At 40.6% G+C, this 16078-nt stretch overlaps 1 pseudogene; it reads right to left on the bottom strand.

Annotated features, from left to right (window-relative positions):
* Nucleotides 1–417: 417 nt before the first annotated feature.
* LOC118219071 lies at nucleotides 418–13792 on the bottom strand (annotated as a pseudogene).
* Between the last annotated feature and the right edge of the window lie 2286 nt (nucleotides 13793–16078).

The raw sequence follows: 16078 nt of genomic DNA on the forward strand, positions 1-16078 counted from the left end.
CCACCCGGTAGCGGCCACAATTTTCACCCCAGGAGGCTGAAATTTAGCATGGAGGTTGGTCATGACCGAAGGTAGAGCTGAGTAACTTTCAGGCCGATTGACCAAGAGGGGGCGTGGCCTATCACAAAAAGGTTTACAGACTTGCACAAGATTTTGTGGAAAGTTTGGTCATGAGCCAAAGAAGAGGTCACGTGTTTGTGCGCGGGTGTGTGAGTGGATGCATGCACATATGGATGCGGTCACAGCTATTGTGGATTTGCGCTTGTTTAAATCAGGCATTTTCAAAAAATGTTTAATCAGACATATATGAAATATGTCATATTCTGAAATGCACCTGTATATACTCTTAACAGAAAAAGGGTCTTTTGACAGAGCTGAACCTTAAAGCTCTGCAGGTCTGGTTGATCCTTGCTTCGGCCTATACTGGTTTATCCCTCTCCTCCTCTTCCTCTCTTACCTTGCTCTCTTCCTTCAGCCCAACAGTATAATTAGTGATATGCAGTCAATTATTCCTAAATTAAAACGATTATTAAAATGGGACTAGTTGCGATATAAAAGCAAGGGTACTATTGGTTGCTATTGAACACTCCGTGGAAACCGTAAGGTATGTTTACAGGCACCTCAGCTCTGCTAAGCTCTTCAAACGTTTTGGCATCCAGGACCAAAAGGAAGGTACTCTTTTCCTGGATAAAATAATAAAGAAAAGGAACCCTAAGAAAAAAGGGTAAATAAAGTACATCTACAACTTCAACTTAACCATACGATTTAAGAGATACTTCTATAACAGTAGGATAATTTACAATTTTATATTTAATAACTACAATTAGAACAGTTATATTTAATAACAATAATTAACAACAATACCAATAATTATTAATTATCATGGCATTGGCTATTGCGTGCACAAGGAGTATCTAACCTGTGTGGGAGTGATGACCACAGACAGAATGACTCCGTTGTCTTCCTCCATGGCGTCAGGTGATGGAACAAAGATTGGCTCAGACGGGAAAAGCCCAGGGTGATGCCACACCTGAATCACAGAACGGATCGTTGTTAACATAAAATTCTGAGGAAACCCATCGGCACCCTCACACAAAGGGAATAGAGGATATGCATTGACGTCACTTTCCCACCGGAATACAGTCGAGACTGAGTGGCAAAACATGCTGCCACATGGCTGCCTTTAGTATAGGAAACTGCAAAACCGGGAGTAAAACAAATGATTATCTGCTTAAATTAAAGGCAGTTGGACTCAACAGTGATCCTTACAACTTACCAAAGAACCAGTGGTCCATGGACATTCAACAAGAAATCGGAGCTATCTTTTTATAGACTGCCGAAAGCCAAAGAAAAGAGAAGCGATGCATCGCTGCAATTCGCAGAAACAACTTGAATCCAGGCACCGAAACGTGGATTTGCAGTTGTTATTTTGTGTCAGGTATGTTGGATTTTTCTGAACTGAATTTATCATGACATGAAGAAAGAAGCTGTGCATTTATGTGCCAATTGATTATTTAGACCAGAGAACACGTCAAGACCAATGATCAGTTCAAGGGGACGTTTTCTGTCTCCTCGGTTTTCAGCTCAGCAGCTGCCACTGAAATGACAAATTGCACGTATACTGTATGTGGTTGTGCGTTTGTGCTTTACCTGGTCCAAGAACTCTCCGGATTTGCAAGATGTTCTGAATCAGGTAATCGTTGACAGCCCCCCCCATCATCACTGCCGAGCAGGTCCAGCAGCAGGAAGTCGTCCTGCTCAAAGGCGTTGATCTGATGGAAGTCGGCCATTGCCTTGACGTAGTACTTCGCAGAGACTGGCTGTGATAGAGAGGGAGTGATTCAGTCGCATCTTACACACTGCACGCTGATAACCAAGGGCCAACAGGCCTGGCCTGTTGGACACCCAAAGGGTCTGCTGATTTCATTTTCCCCTTAAAATCAGCCTTAAAATCAAAAATAGAATTATATCTGTAGAAAACTGCATTAATTGATCGACTAAGAACAAAGTAAGAAAAATAAATAGCAAACCCTGGATCCATCCACAAGCTTAGCTTGCCACCCCCGCTGATAAAATGATGTGGCTCTTTGGCCGACCAGAGACAAGCTTTCCTCTGTCTGTAAGGTGATTCTGGAGTTGGGGTGACAGGACAGAGCCAATGAGACCTAAACAGAAATTAAAGCAGGGATGGCCAGCCCTGGTCCTGGAGGGCCACAAAGTTTGCTGGTTTTTGTTGTTCCTCTCCTGAATGTATTGCCATATATTGAAAAATATACTGTAATACAGGGAACAATGCATTTAAACATATGGCGCCCCAGATGTATATACAGTATATTGCAATAAATTGTCATTTTTGCTTTACACTATTGGAATTACTGCTTAACACTAATTATATTGGTTATATTCATATGTATGCAAAGTAGCAATAACTGGTATACTTTCCAATATACCTATAGATTGTCTAATGCATTTGTCAATATAAATTACAATATACTGTACTACTGCATTTCAAGAAAAAGTTTCTTATTTCATGAAATAAATATCAGAAAATGAAAAAAATGTTAAAACAGCCAAGAAAGTCAATATATTGGACCTTCATACAGAGAGGAAAAATAATTTGTGTGAGGGTCAGTGCTTAATTGACCAATTAAAGCAGTTCATGAGGCTGTTCAGTGACCTTACCAGCTTGCTTGGGTCTGTATTGGTTACTGATAAGTTAAGGTTAAGGTGAAAACAAAAACTAGCTGGCCATGCTGTGTGTGTCCCTGTGCGCATCCTTGTGTGTCTACCCAGGTGCCGAGGATATCCTGCAGCTCTGTCTTTGTACCCTTGAACAAGATACTGGAAACGTTTCATTACACATCCAGCTGTAAGCTATAAAGGCCGAGTATGTAAAAAGTAAAATCTGTGTTAGCTGCTGTGCGTAAGGGTCTGAAAAACTCCAACATGCACATGGATTTCTAAAATCCTGGGCTGTAGACCCCTGCTCAGCCACGCAGCTCTAACCTTCCCAGTGTGCTTGCTGATCATATGGAACACCGTCTCCAAATTGGGGTCCCAGTAGATTCCATCATTTATAGGCTTTCCACGCAGTTTGGAGGTGACAATCTTCAACAGGTCCATCTTCAGGGGCTGTTCTATGAACACCACGTAATTCTGCGACATTGCTGAAACAGAAACCATACCATAACCATATATACATACAGAAAGGAAAGTACAGCATTTAATTTGGACAAATTGTTTTTTGAGCATGAACTTCTCATTTCAGGTCCTACCAGAGCATCTCTTTTGGGTTCAAGTCGGGACTTGAACTCAAACTGTTCCTGTTTCTTTTCAGCCATCCAGATGTGGACTTGCTTTTGTGTTCTGAATCATTGTCTTACTGCATAACCCAATTGCAATTTAGCTTCAGCTCGTGGACAGATAACTGGACATTCGCCCTAAGAATTTTCTGGTGCACAGCAGAATTCATGGTTCCTTCAATAATGTCAAGTCGCCCAGGTCCTGAGGCAGCAAAGCATTCCCACACCATCACATTACACCATCACATTATGTTTGACTGCTGGTATAGTGTTTTTACTGTGAAATGCTGAATTTGCTTATACCAGACTTGGCAACGGACCCATGTCATCCAAAAACTTCCATTTGTCTCATCTGTACATAGAGACATTATCCCAAAAGCTTTGGTAATCATCCTGTTGTTGTTTTTTTTTTTTTTTTGTAAATGTGAGCTGAGTATTGATATTTCTCATTATTAGCAGTGCTTTCTGCCTTGCTACTCTCCCTTGAATCCCATTTTTTCTCAGTCTCTTTATTTTTGTGGAGTCATGAACACTGACATGAGACTATAGAGGCCTTCATTTCTTTGGATATTCCTCTGGGATCTGTGACATCCTGAATGAGTTTTCGCTGCTCCCTTGGAGAAATTTTGGCAGGCCAGCCACTCCTGGGAAGATTCACCACTGTTCCAAGTGTTCTCCATTTGGAGATAATGGCTCTCACTGTGGTTCTGTGGAGTTGCAGCATCTTAGAAATGGCTTTGTAACCCTTTCCAGGCGGATATATTTCAATAATGTTTTCTCATCTCTTTTGGAATTTCCTTGATCATGGCATAGTGTTCTTGTAGAAACTTTGTGGTGACTAATTCACCCAGATGGTAAGGTACAATATGAGAGATTTAGATTCATCAAGGCTGGCTGCGTTCAATCAGCTGAACCCAATTATCAATTAAATTAGGTTAATTGGTCTATTGAGTAACTAAGGGGGCAATTACTTTTTCACATGGGTGATATGGGTGTTTGATAACTTTTTTCATTAAATAAATGGAATTATTTAATAATATGCTTTGTGTTTGTCTCTGTCTAATACTACATTTTGTGTAAAGATCTGAAACAATTCAGTGTGACAAATATGCAATAATAAGAGAACATCAGGAAGGGGGCAAATACTTTCTCATGGCACTGTACATGCAGTCAAATAATTCTTTGAAGGACAGTCAGAAGAATGCTATTGTATGCATGGATTTAATACACAATTTATTTCCGCCTGTAGGATTGAATGATTCAGAAAAAATCATCTGTGGGGGACAGTTAAGCGATATCAACCAGTGGCAGCAGAAGACTCACCAAAGCTGTGGTAGTAAGAGGGTCTAGCCCTGTCCACTGAAGGGATGGAACACAGCACTTTAGCGCCCTCTAGCGTCGCGGATGGCCTGCCTTCCCCACAGGCACACTGATGATGTTATAGAAGGCCCCTGAGAATCATATCAGATCCAGATCTGGTTTGTGGCCAAGAAGGATAATGTGAGGTATCCCAGGATTCATACATAGGATACATAGTAATGCCACTGAAAAAGCAATTCTGCTTTTAAATCAGTTTTGCATGTCTACACACCACTTTTTCACAGATTTACTTCTTTTTTTTCCTTATTGATTTATTTATTTTTACAAAATATTGATTTATACAGCTACATATTTACTGAAACAACTCTGTACCCTGCACAATAGTGCAATGGCAGTGCCCCACCTCATCAAAACTATAACCTTAGCACTGCAAACCCAGTTCCCTGACCTTTAAACTATACTGGCAACCACTAACTCTCTCCAAAAAGAACATGGATGGTGTTGCCACAAGTGCTACATTGGTTATTGATTAATCTAAACATCTATCAGATTTCCAGGCCTGTGGTAACTTAGTGACCATACAGCAGATTGGCTGGAACCCCCTTTGTATCCCACCCCCTACCTTTCCTCCAAACTTATGACAGCTTTGTTACATGAAACAAAAGTTGTCTATTAACCTCTGTGGTCAAATGACCTCTAAATGACCCACATTATGTTGCTTATCCCTGGTCACACCTATACTTGCATGACGTAAGGTGGCTTGTGAGGGCCCTTTGATGAGGGGATTTTAATTTAATGATCTGCAGCCATGATGGTCTCTGCAGCCCAAAAAACTAAAAAATATCCTATTTTATTCATTACATTACATTACAGGCATTTAGCAGACGCTCTTATCCAGAGCGACTTACACAACTTTTTACATTGTATCCATTTATACAGCTGGATATATATACTGAAGCAATGCAGGTTAAGTACCTTGCTCAAGGGTACAACGGCAGTGTCCTTACCCGGGAATCGAACCCGCGACCTTTCAGTTACAAGCCCAGTTCCTTACCCACTGTGCCACACTCCGTCCTATTCACACTGCGTTCAAATTCGAAAGCCTGAAGTTCATTGTACACACATGAAATTTCACAGACAGTGAATGGGATAATGGAGGAATGTCACAGACCTCTACCAGTGTATGAGCTGCCCATGTTGTATGCCATTCCATCAGGGTCATAGTGGGGATGAGCTGTGGCTGCATTGACAGCGATAAACTTGCTCCAGTCCACCTTCAAAAAGGAAAGATATGGCTAAATATGAGTGTATAATGCTACTAAAGTTGGTATAGTAAAGACCCTGTACAATTAGACCATAATTTCCTTCCTTAAAAGTACCAAAGGGGATAAAAACTATATCAGTTGAGGTCTTCTTGCTTAATAAACACTTCAAATGCAAGGCAAAAACATGACTGCAAAGGGTCTTTGTGTCATTTTGAATTTATGAGGGAAGAGAAGAGAAAATGTAAAGAAACTTTTGGGAACATAATTCTGAGGGAACACAGTGTGAGAGGTCAAGTGCTTCACGCTACACAGAAAAATTCCAGCGGGGAGCAGGGCATGGTTTTGCCCATGTGCACTATTCACTTCTGTTAGGCTACGTTCACACTGAAAGCCTTAGTGCTCAATTCGGATTTATTGGTCAGATCCGATTTTTTTGTTTGGCTGTTCACAATATTTTTTAAATGTGGCCAATATCAGATTCCAGTGTGAACTGGTCACGTTCCTGAACTGACCCATATGCACAAAAGAGCAATAACAAAGACGTCACATGCAGCACGCTGTCGTACGGAAGTAAACAGTGGAGGCCACTGAAGTCAGCGTTTACGGTTCCATTTCTAAGTTGATGTGCAGTAGAAGCCAGCGAATTCATGTGCAGATGATAACGATGATGGGAAGAAAGAGAGCAAAATTTTTAATTATGGCTTTTTGTGGCTGCTACTTCTGTATGGAGGTGTGTGTGGATGTGGACTCGGAGCCAGGAGTGGTGGGATCGTGACGTGAATGGCTTCACTGAAACAGATTTCATCCAAATTTACATAGCAACTATACGCTTAGATCGCCTAGTTTCACTCACTGTGGCCAAGCGGAATCGAAATGTTTCAGAAAATATATAACTTTAAAAGATTGAATTTAATTTTCTACTGGTACTTTTGCCACTTATTGAGAATGTGACAGAAAATTTTGGTGCCGCTGACTATAATCAAATATTTTTCACATTTACTGTTCGATTGAGCAAGTACCATTCAAAGTACATTTTTATGAGTTAGTGCTGTCCGATTGTGCTAGCTACTTCACATTAACCTTGTACATCGATCAATAAAGGCTAACAGCACAGTACCACTTAATTATTGTCACTTCTATCACCACTGTAATGAACTAAAACAAGACCAGGTCAAAACCTAGTATATGGCTGGACCTAACACACGTCATCCGGCCGACCAATGGCGTAACTTCATAACTCGGCCGACCAATGGTGTAACTTCATCACTGAGTCACAGATATTCGCGTTTGTAGGGGTGGCCCCACTGTTGCGGTCCCGGTCCAGCCAAAAAGGCGTCAGACACATATTCCAGTCCATTGCTCAGTAAAGATGGGCAAAGCAGTTCTTTTCAGTGTACTGAATCAGTAGAATTAGTTCACTAAAAAGATTCGTTCAAAAGATTTGTTCACCAAATCAGTGGCGGCACTAGCGTTGGTGTCGGTCGACCGGGGGGTGGGGGGACAGAGCATTTATAGACAGATCAATTTCCCACATAATATTTAATAGCCAAAGAACCAAACACTTTCTTTCCCTATTTTAAATAAAATGTTTTTGTTTCGATTTTATTCTAAACAATTTAGTTTGAAAGAATGTGTTTGATATGGCCATTTTATTTTACTAAATTTCCCAAAATGGGTTATTTTAGTCCTACATGCTGATTTCTTTACCATGACTTGTTCTAATGGCTGCTTGAAAGATATACGTTGTGCTGATATACATTGGCTAAGTAGATAGATCGTTTTCTCATAAAATGTAGTCAATAAAATAGTAGCCTAGGCTAGCCTACTTTGAGACATGTTTACAAAAAAGTATTGTTATTTCACTGAAAATAAACAGCACACTTGACAGTGATGTTCGATTATTATCCATTTATTATCCATTATTCCATACCGTACCCACTCTCCTCCCCAGAGACTCCTCGCTCCTTGCATTCGCTACAGCAAGAGGAACGAACGAGGGCGTACGTCAGTTCAGTGTATCGTCACATCCCTAGTACGTTCAGTGAACGAATCACTGAACTGATATTCTGCGAACGATAGTCAGTCAGTGAACGACCAGTTCACATTCGCGAACGAATTGTTTCCAGTGAACGACCAGTTCACATTCATGAACGAATCATTTCAGGAAGTGATTCAGTTCAGTTCGTTCACCCAAAAGATTTGTTCTTTTGAACGAATCGTTTGAGAACGACACAACACTATTGCTCAGCTTAGCAGAGAATGAACATTTCAGAGTGCCTCAGAGACAGATAGAATAATATTACATATTTCAAATAGTAAATACGACATTGAGAAAAAACGAAACAAAAAACGAAATATCAACTCACCATCCCTGCTACCTGCGTGCTGCGCGCAGAGTAGCCTACCATAGTATTTATTTAGACATTGGCAGACTACAGCATAAATTGCGTCTTTTGTTTATATTCATTATTAGCAGTGGCAAAATTCCCACCCCCACAACATTCCCATGAAACTATGAAAAGTGTTTCAAGATGTACCAAATTATTCAGAGTGTCATGGTTCTGGGTTTTCCTGTCTGTGTTTCCCTTGTTGGGCCGCCAGATGGCGGCACTTCTGTTTTGTGTCCTGCCCCCCCCTGTTAATTGTATGATTGTTTCCAATTGTCTCGTTATTCTATCATTGTTCCCACCTGTGTCGTGTTATCCCCTCCTTTTCTGGGTTGATTGTATTTTGAGTTCACCTGTGTCTTGTTACCCCCTGTCTATTTAAGTTCTTTGTTCCCTTGACTCGGGTGCTGGTTCCTTGTGTTTGTTTCCTACTTGTGTTTGGTCTGTTTGAATGTACCTGCTCTTGTACTCTGCCTGCCTGTGTTCTGCCCTGACTGTGTTTTTGAGTTCCTGTTGTTTTCTGTTTTATTAGATATTTTTTGAGTTTGTGTTTTTGCCCATCGTGGCCTTTTTTGTTCCCTGCTTGTTTGCCTGTCATGTAAGTAAAGTCTTTGTTAATTTTCCCTTTTTGAGTTTGTGTTTTTTTTTTCCCACTCTGCGCCTGGGTCCTAGCCCCCGTACCGTGACACAGAGAGAACTACCAGTTCATTTGGTAGACCATTATAAACACAAGGGAACATTCTGTCTATTGCATAAGCCCTCTGTGAACCCGATAGGAGAAATAAAACGTAGCCTTCTTCTACACTGATAGGTCATACACATTTTCTAGTGCTCAAAGAACATCACTGGCATGTTCTTAGTGCATTATACGGTTTAAGTAATTGATCAAAATAACAGACAAAATAAATAAATAAATAGATTGATAGGCTGATTGATTGATTGATTGATTGATTGATTGATTGAAACATGCACATGTAGAGCCAGCTAATTTAAAAACAACATATAGCCCATGTGGGACAAGCGAGGATGGGCACGTGATCACCGCTCTGCTCACCTCTCCTTGCTCCTCAAACTTGCCCGGGCCATTGCGCAGTAGATTGCCATTGATCCAGGCTGGGATGTTCCCGCGGATGGTGGTTTCAATGGGCTATGGTGTTTCCTCCACCGACCGCACCAGAGGGGCGATACACAGCAGGCCCAAACCGCTTCTGCTGTGCTGCTCCTCCCCAGAGCCCAGGCTGCTTACCGCTCCTGCTGAGAGAGAGAAACAAGATGGCCTCCGCAGCAACAAGACGACCAGAACCAGCAGAGCAAACAGTGCAGCCATTGACAAACATTGGTGAATATGCTGTCACTGACATGGACCCTGCCTCCATCAGTGCATTCACTGGCAGGGAACAACCCCTTTCAGACCATAATAAAATCAGTATATTTCTGAAAAAAAAAGAATCAGCGAATCCAGTAACTCATACACACAGCCCAGTAATCCGTACAAACTTAACCACACAGATGGGCTGAAACAAGCGCAGATTAATTCACTAAAGCAATAACATCAACTGAGTCAACTAACTATATTAACATGTCCATCAATACTCATAATCAAAACAGAGTGGGCTTAAATCTAGTCATTACAGATATCAATTATATTTTCCAAAAAGCAGCAAATAGAGCAAACCTAAAGTCAAAGTAAAAGGAAGCTGAACCAAAATGAAAAATGGTTTAAAACTGAATGCACAAAAAGTTCAAAAAACCTAATAACATTATCAAATCAAAAACTTATTTAACCATACAACTCATATTAACACCCAATGTCCTGTCAAGCTCTTAAAGAATATAAAAACACCCTAAAATAGAAAAACTTGCATACATACATACAACTGCAAATACACAAAACGGTGCATCAAGGTCACCAACTGGAAGAAACCCCTCCGCAAACCAAACCGCAAAAGTATCTGAGTGGCGAAGGAACGCATGTAGTCTTCCCCGGGATGACTGGAATGGCATTAATTTAATGTTCTCAATTATCTGAGACAAAAATAGCGTTTTAACCTTTCCTCTGTGCAAACAGTTACGCATAGACGGAGGAGACTGCTATCCGCCAGTTGTGTGGCTTTATACAAATCGCTATCTAGCTTGGAAGATGCGAACATGTCTTTGGCTTGTGTAGCCTGCATAAATACAATTGTGTATCCTGCTATGACACTAGTATATATGCGAGTGACTACATGGTGCAGATATCCTGAGTTCTATGTGTATGTTAGGACCTTAAAACTGCTAGGTGGTAAGAGTCAAATAGGAATGAGAGGTCAAAATGAATGTAGTTTATTGTACAGTGTGTTAAGAATGGCAATATACAATTGTGCAAATTATTTGTGCAGTGAGATGTATGCATATACAAGGCATGTTGACGAGTCTCCCAAACCATTCCATGTTTCCCCTTAGATACCTAAAAGATAAAAGCAAAACACCAAGGCATCAAATAAAGATACAATGAAGACATTGATGGATTGAAAAGAGTACATCAAGGAAATGAATTTGCTCTGTAAGCATACAGTATCACAAAGGGGTTAACCTTTGTATCTGGCTGGGTGTTGACCCATAGGTATCAAGATCTTTAGTCAGCATCCCACCACCAGGCACCAACAGCTGATCCAATCAGACGTTTTGCAACTGAGCACTGTTTCTTCATTACACCTGCTGGCTCCCTGTCACCACAGTAAACAGTGAGTTTTACTTTGAGGGTCTGATAAGAGGTATACTACCACAAAAAATATAAGCCAAATTGTATAGAAAGCTTTATTGGCATGAACGTGAAATCATTACACCAATATCATATCTGGACAAATGGATAATAATGGATAATAATCGAACATCACTTTTTATTTTCAATGAAATAACAAGACTTTTTTTTTTTTTTTTACATGTCTCAAAGAAGTAGCTACTATTTTAATGACTACATTTTATGAGAAAACGATGTAGCCTATCTACTTAGCCAGATAGCACTTTGTCTTTCAAGCAGCCGTTAGAACAAGTCACGGTAAAGAAATCAGCATCCAGGGCTAAAACAACCCATTTTGGGAAATATAGTAATTAAAATGGCCATTATCAAACACATTCTTTCAAACAAAATTGTTTATAATAAAATCGAAACGACAACATTTTATTAAAACTAGGGAAATAAAGTGCTTGGTTCTTTGGCTATTAAATATTTTGTGTGGAAATGCTCTGTCTGTACTTTTTAAACCGGAAAAACTAAGTTAAATTAAAATAAAATAATGTGCTAATATATGAACCGCGGTTCGCCTGTTTTCATTTTCGGTAGTAACCGTCAGCTGTTTTCGGTACGATTTTTCGGTAGGCTGGATTTTTTCACACCCCTAATCTTTATCCAACTAAATTCTCAGCTCACTGGCTTATCCTTCACGAACGACCGTTTTCAGTTCACTAGTTAGCGAACTGAACTAAACGTTCGGCCGTGTTTCAGTTCAGTGAGTGGTAGTGATGTGTCGTGGCTCTTTTAAATGAACGTTGGGAGCCGGCTCGCATGTCTGAAAAGCCGATTTTTTTTGAACACAAGACAAATAGTCTGAGTTTTTATTGTTTTGTTTTTTTATTTTTATGGTGCGAATAAATAGCCTAAGACCTAAACCTAAACCTGGGCCCTTCAAATGTGCATATCCTGCACGAGGCACATGTCCCTAAAGGGACATACATTTCTTATTAGACTATAAACTTGTGCGCACGACTTACTAAAGCGTGCCGACGATTTAGTAATTCGTGCCCACGAGTTAGTTAAATCGTGCCCACTATTTAGTAATTCGTGCGCACAAATTAACTAACTCTGCGCACGAATTCATTACATATAGTCTGCAAGGGATCCAGAAAGTGTGCATTTCATTATTACAATACAATACTTTATTGTCCCCTCAGGGGAAATTTGTTTTCACATTTTTTGTCTTGCAGCCTCACATAAATACATAGATAGGCTACATAGATACATACAGTACAGTATATGCATATAACACACATATAATAAATACATAGATACATACAGTAATAAATACCTAGATGCATACATATAATACACCTGACATTCAGCGAGGCAGTTTGTTCAGTACCTCGATAGCAGAGGGGACAAAGTTCTTTTTAAAACAGGCCCGTTTCCAGGTCAGAGGCCTGTACCTGCGGCCAGATGGAAGGAGTGAGAAGAGTGGGTTGAGGGGGTGTGTGGGGTTGTGCGCTATGGTGAGTGCTCTGTGTGTAAGGGTTGAGCTCTGAGAGGTTTTGAGTGAGGAGTCCAATGATTTTTGAGCCGTTATGTGTGATGCGGTTGAGTTTGTTCCTATTTGTGGCAGTTAGCATGGTGAAGAAACAGGGTGAGCAGTAGAGTAAGATGGGCTGGATGATGCTTTTGTACAGTAGTGACAGAAGGTGAGGTGCAACAGAAAGTGCTCTTAGTTTCTGTACGGCTGAAAGTCTTTGCTGGCTGCGTTTATGGATGTCAGTGGTGTGTTGATCAAAACTGAGTTTATTGTCCAGAGTGAGTCCGAGATATTTGAAGAAGTTAACCAGTTCAACAGTTTCATTATTGATGCATGTGGGGTTGTGGACTGTATGGTGTGGACTGGGGTTTGTGATGACCATTTATTTTGTCTTGGCAATATTTATCTGAAGGTAGTTGTCTGTGCACCACTGTGTGAAGTGGGATAAGGAGTACTGGTAGGCTGTAACCAAGTTATTATTATTGAGGAGTGCAAGTATGGCTGTGTCAGAGTATTTGAAGTATGTGGTAATGGGTGAGGAGCTGGTGCAGTCGTTGGTGTAGAGTGTATACAGGAAGGGGCTCAGCACACAGCCCTGTGGGGCTCCGGTGTTGGTGATGATGGTGGAAGATCTGTCAGGGGGGGGTTAGGACCCAACCGCAGAGTGAGGGGAAAAAACTCAAAACTCCCAACGGTAATTGAAACAGACTTTACTTAACAAAACAGGACAAAATGGAACAAAAGGCCTCGCAGGGCAACTCTTCAAAAAACACAAAGTAAAATCTACAAAACTCACAGGAAACACAGAAAATCCTAAAGTCCAAAAGCACATGGAAAACAGAACCTGGGCAGGAACACATGGGGCAGGAACATGATCAGAGGCATACACTAACAAACAACCAAGGATCCAGCACCTGAGTCGAGGAAGAAGGAAACTTAAATAGAACAGACACTGACGAGACACAGGAGGGCACCATGAACAATCAGGCCACAGAGAGGGAAGGGAAAACGAGACAACCAAAAAGCAATAATTGAACAATTGAAAACAATAATACAATTACACAGGGTACAAGCAGGACACAAAACAGAAGTGCCGCCATCTGGCGGCCTAACAAGGAAAGACAGAGACAAAACACAGAACCATGACAAGATCTTACTGTACCGACTCTGACGGCTTGTGGTCTGTTGGTGAGGAAGCTGTGAACCCAGTGGATGAGGAGTGGAGAGACGTTGAGGTGGTGGAGTTTCCTGATCATCTGGTGGCGCTGGATGGTGTTGAAAGCAGAACTGAAATCGATGAAAAGGATCCGGACGAAGTCTAAAGCCGCGTTTCCACCGCAGGAACTTTACCCCGGAACTAGGAACCTTTTGAGGAACTCAGTGCGTTTCCACCGCAGGAACTAGGGTCTAAATTTAGTTCCGGGGGCTTTATTTTACCCCCCAAAAAGTTCCTGCTCGGGGGGTAGTACTTTCCGAAAGTACAGGAACCTTTTGGGTGGAGCTTGCAGCGCTGAACATTTCTGATTGGTCGAGTACTCGCAGCATTTTTTTGTGTTCATTTTCAGGCGCCATGTTTAAAAATATGCAGGCGCAAACCGATTTATTTTCATAATAACTTCAAATCAAACTTGTATGTTATGCGGCGCAGTAGCCTACTTTTGGTTATAGCCTGCCAACGTCTTGGAATTATAACGTGTGCTCTTCTGTTCTTTTATTGCTTTAGTATTCGTTTTATAAAATGCTAAGCATTCGTGCTGGGACAGCATATTACGTACTAAAACATTCAAACGGATTAATTCGGTTGCTGAATATTTTCTTCCGGATTTTCTTTGTTAGCCCGTTGTAATTGACTCAAAACGTTTGATACAGTTATGTGAGGTATGCGGTAGTTCTGCGTAATTCACATTGGTGATACAGTAAAAGCAAACTGGAAATCACCTTCCGCACTTTTTGTCAGGGTAAAATAACAGGTTAATTCTAGTAATCGTACCTTCAGCTTTTTCAGACTGCCGTAATTTTACTCTGCCATTCTTCAATTCCACAAAAAGACCAGGAAGACTATGGACTAATTTATGGTGCATGTTTCGCATCTGGAGGGCACACTTCGCTGCTCGGCTAGCAGTAACTTCGAAGGAAAGCAAACGGTGGCTGTACCACTACTAATTAAAATTTTCACGCAAGTCCGAGTTTTCGTTCTATTCTTGTCATTTTGCGATTAGCCTATATAGAATTGACGATGAGAAAGTAATCAAACAGCAAATTGTTTACAACGTGTGCATGTTTTCTGCTGTTGTTGCCAGTTATATTGTAAATGTGAATGCATTCTGTCGCTTCGGATGTCAAGACATGAAAGCGAATGTTCGCATAAAAACATAATGAATGTGTTTGAGAGGATATATAAAACAGTTACAATCTGACTATTGGTCTGTTATATCCTATTTGTTGCATAACAACGGTCCAAGTTCAACTACCAATGACAGATTTGCTTGACAACGGTAAAATATGCCCAAACGGCTGCAGAAGAATATTTCAATTCCAGGTGATTAAATCGATAAAAATCAATAAATACAAAAGTAACCATATATAGTCATTGTTGGTAACCCGTTGTATATAAAGTGGAATAAACCCCTCCGGGCTGTCCCGGTTATTAGAAAATAATGTAGGCTACTTCAGTGGTAGTATGGGGTTACAGAAGAAATCATATGACAGATGGACCGACGACAACGTCGCTTTTTCATACGTCAGTGGGCTAATTTGCCTAATCTTCGCAGGACTTTAGACCGCGGTGGAAACGCAGACAACCATGGGCTGAAGGAACCTTTTAGTTCCTGGTAAAGTAGTTCCTGGGACTAAAAGTTCCGGGTAATTTTGGTGGAAACGCGGCTTAACAGTCCATTTTGAATCCATTGGTTACTCTTTGTAATGTTTTATTGTAACTTGGGCATGACAAACAAAAGAAAAAATAGACACTGGGTAGGCTATTATAACCTCTTCACACAGTCTCCCATTTTGATGGCAATCACAACGCCCAGCCCACTCCCGGTCAACGCTTATCGAATTAACATACACAGATCAAACTATATGTCGATTTAGCATTATGATTAGGCTATAGTAACCATTATAGTAACCACTAATACAAACAAGGTAGCCTATACAGTATTAATAATATAATATATAATATTAATAATATATTTTCCATTATTGGTATTGTTTTTAATCTAATCTTTCCCTACTTTCAATGCACATGTGCATTAGCGTCTTGCTGTTTTTACATTTATTAAAATAGTTTTTATAACAAACATGATGCAATCTGACGTTATTTTGGTAATTAGAAGGTACAGAATATTCAATTGGACAATTTAAGTGATAGACGTGCACAAACACCAATCATAGGTCAAAATATTGCTAACTTTGGCTGATTTTGAAAAACCGGAAATGCTACTGAACGAAGAGCCGTTTGGGATCCGAAAGAGGCGGGTCTTATTGGTGAGCTGAGCCAAAATGGTCTGACTCACTGAAAGGAGCCGGAATTTCCATCACTA

This window comes from Anguilla anguilla, chromosome 2 (genome assembly GCF_013347855.1).
Source record: "Anguilla anguilla isolate fAngAng1 chromosome 2, fAngAng1.pri, whole genome shotgun sequence".
In the NCBI taxonomy this organism is placed as follows: domain Eukaryota; kingdom Metazoa; phylum Chordata; class Actinopteri; order Anguilliformes; family Anguillidae; genus Anguilla; species Anguilla anguilla.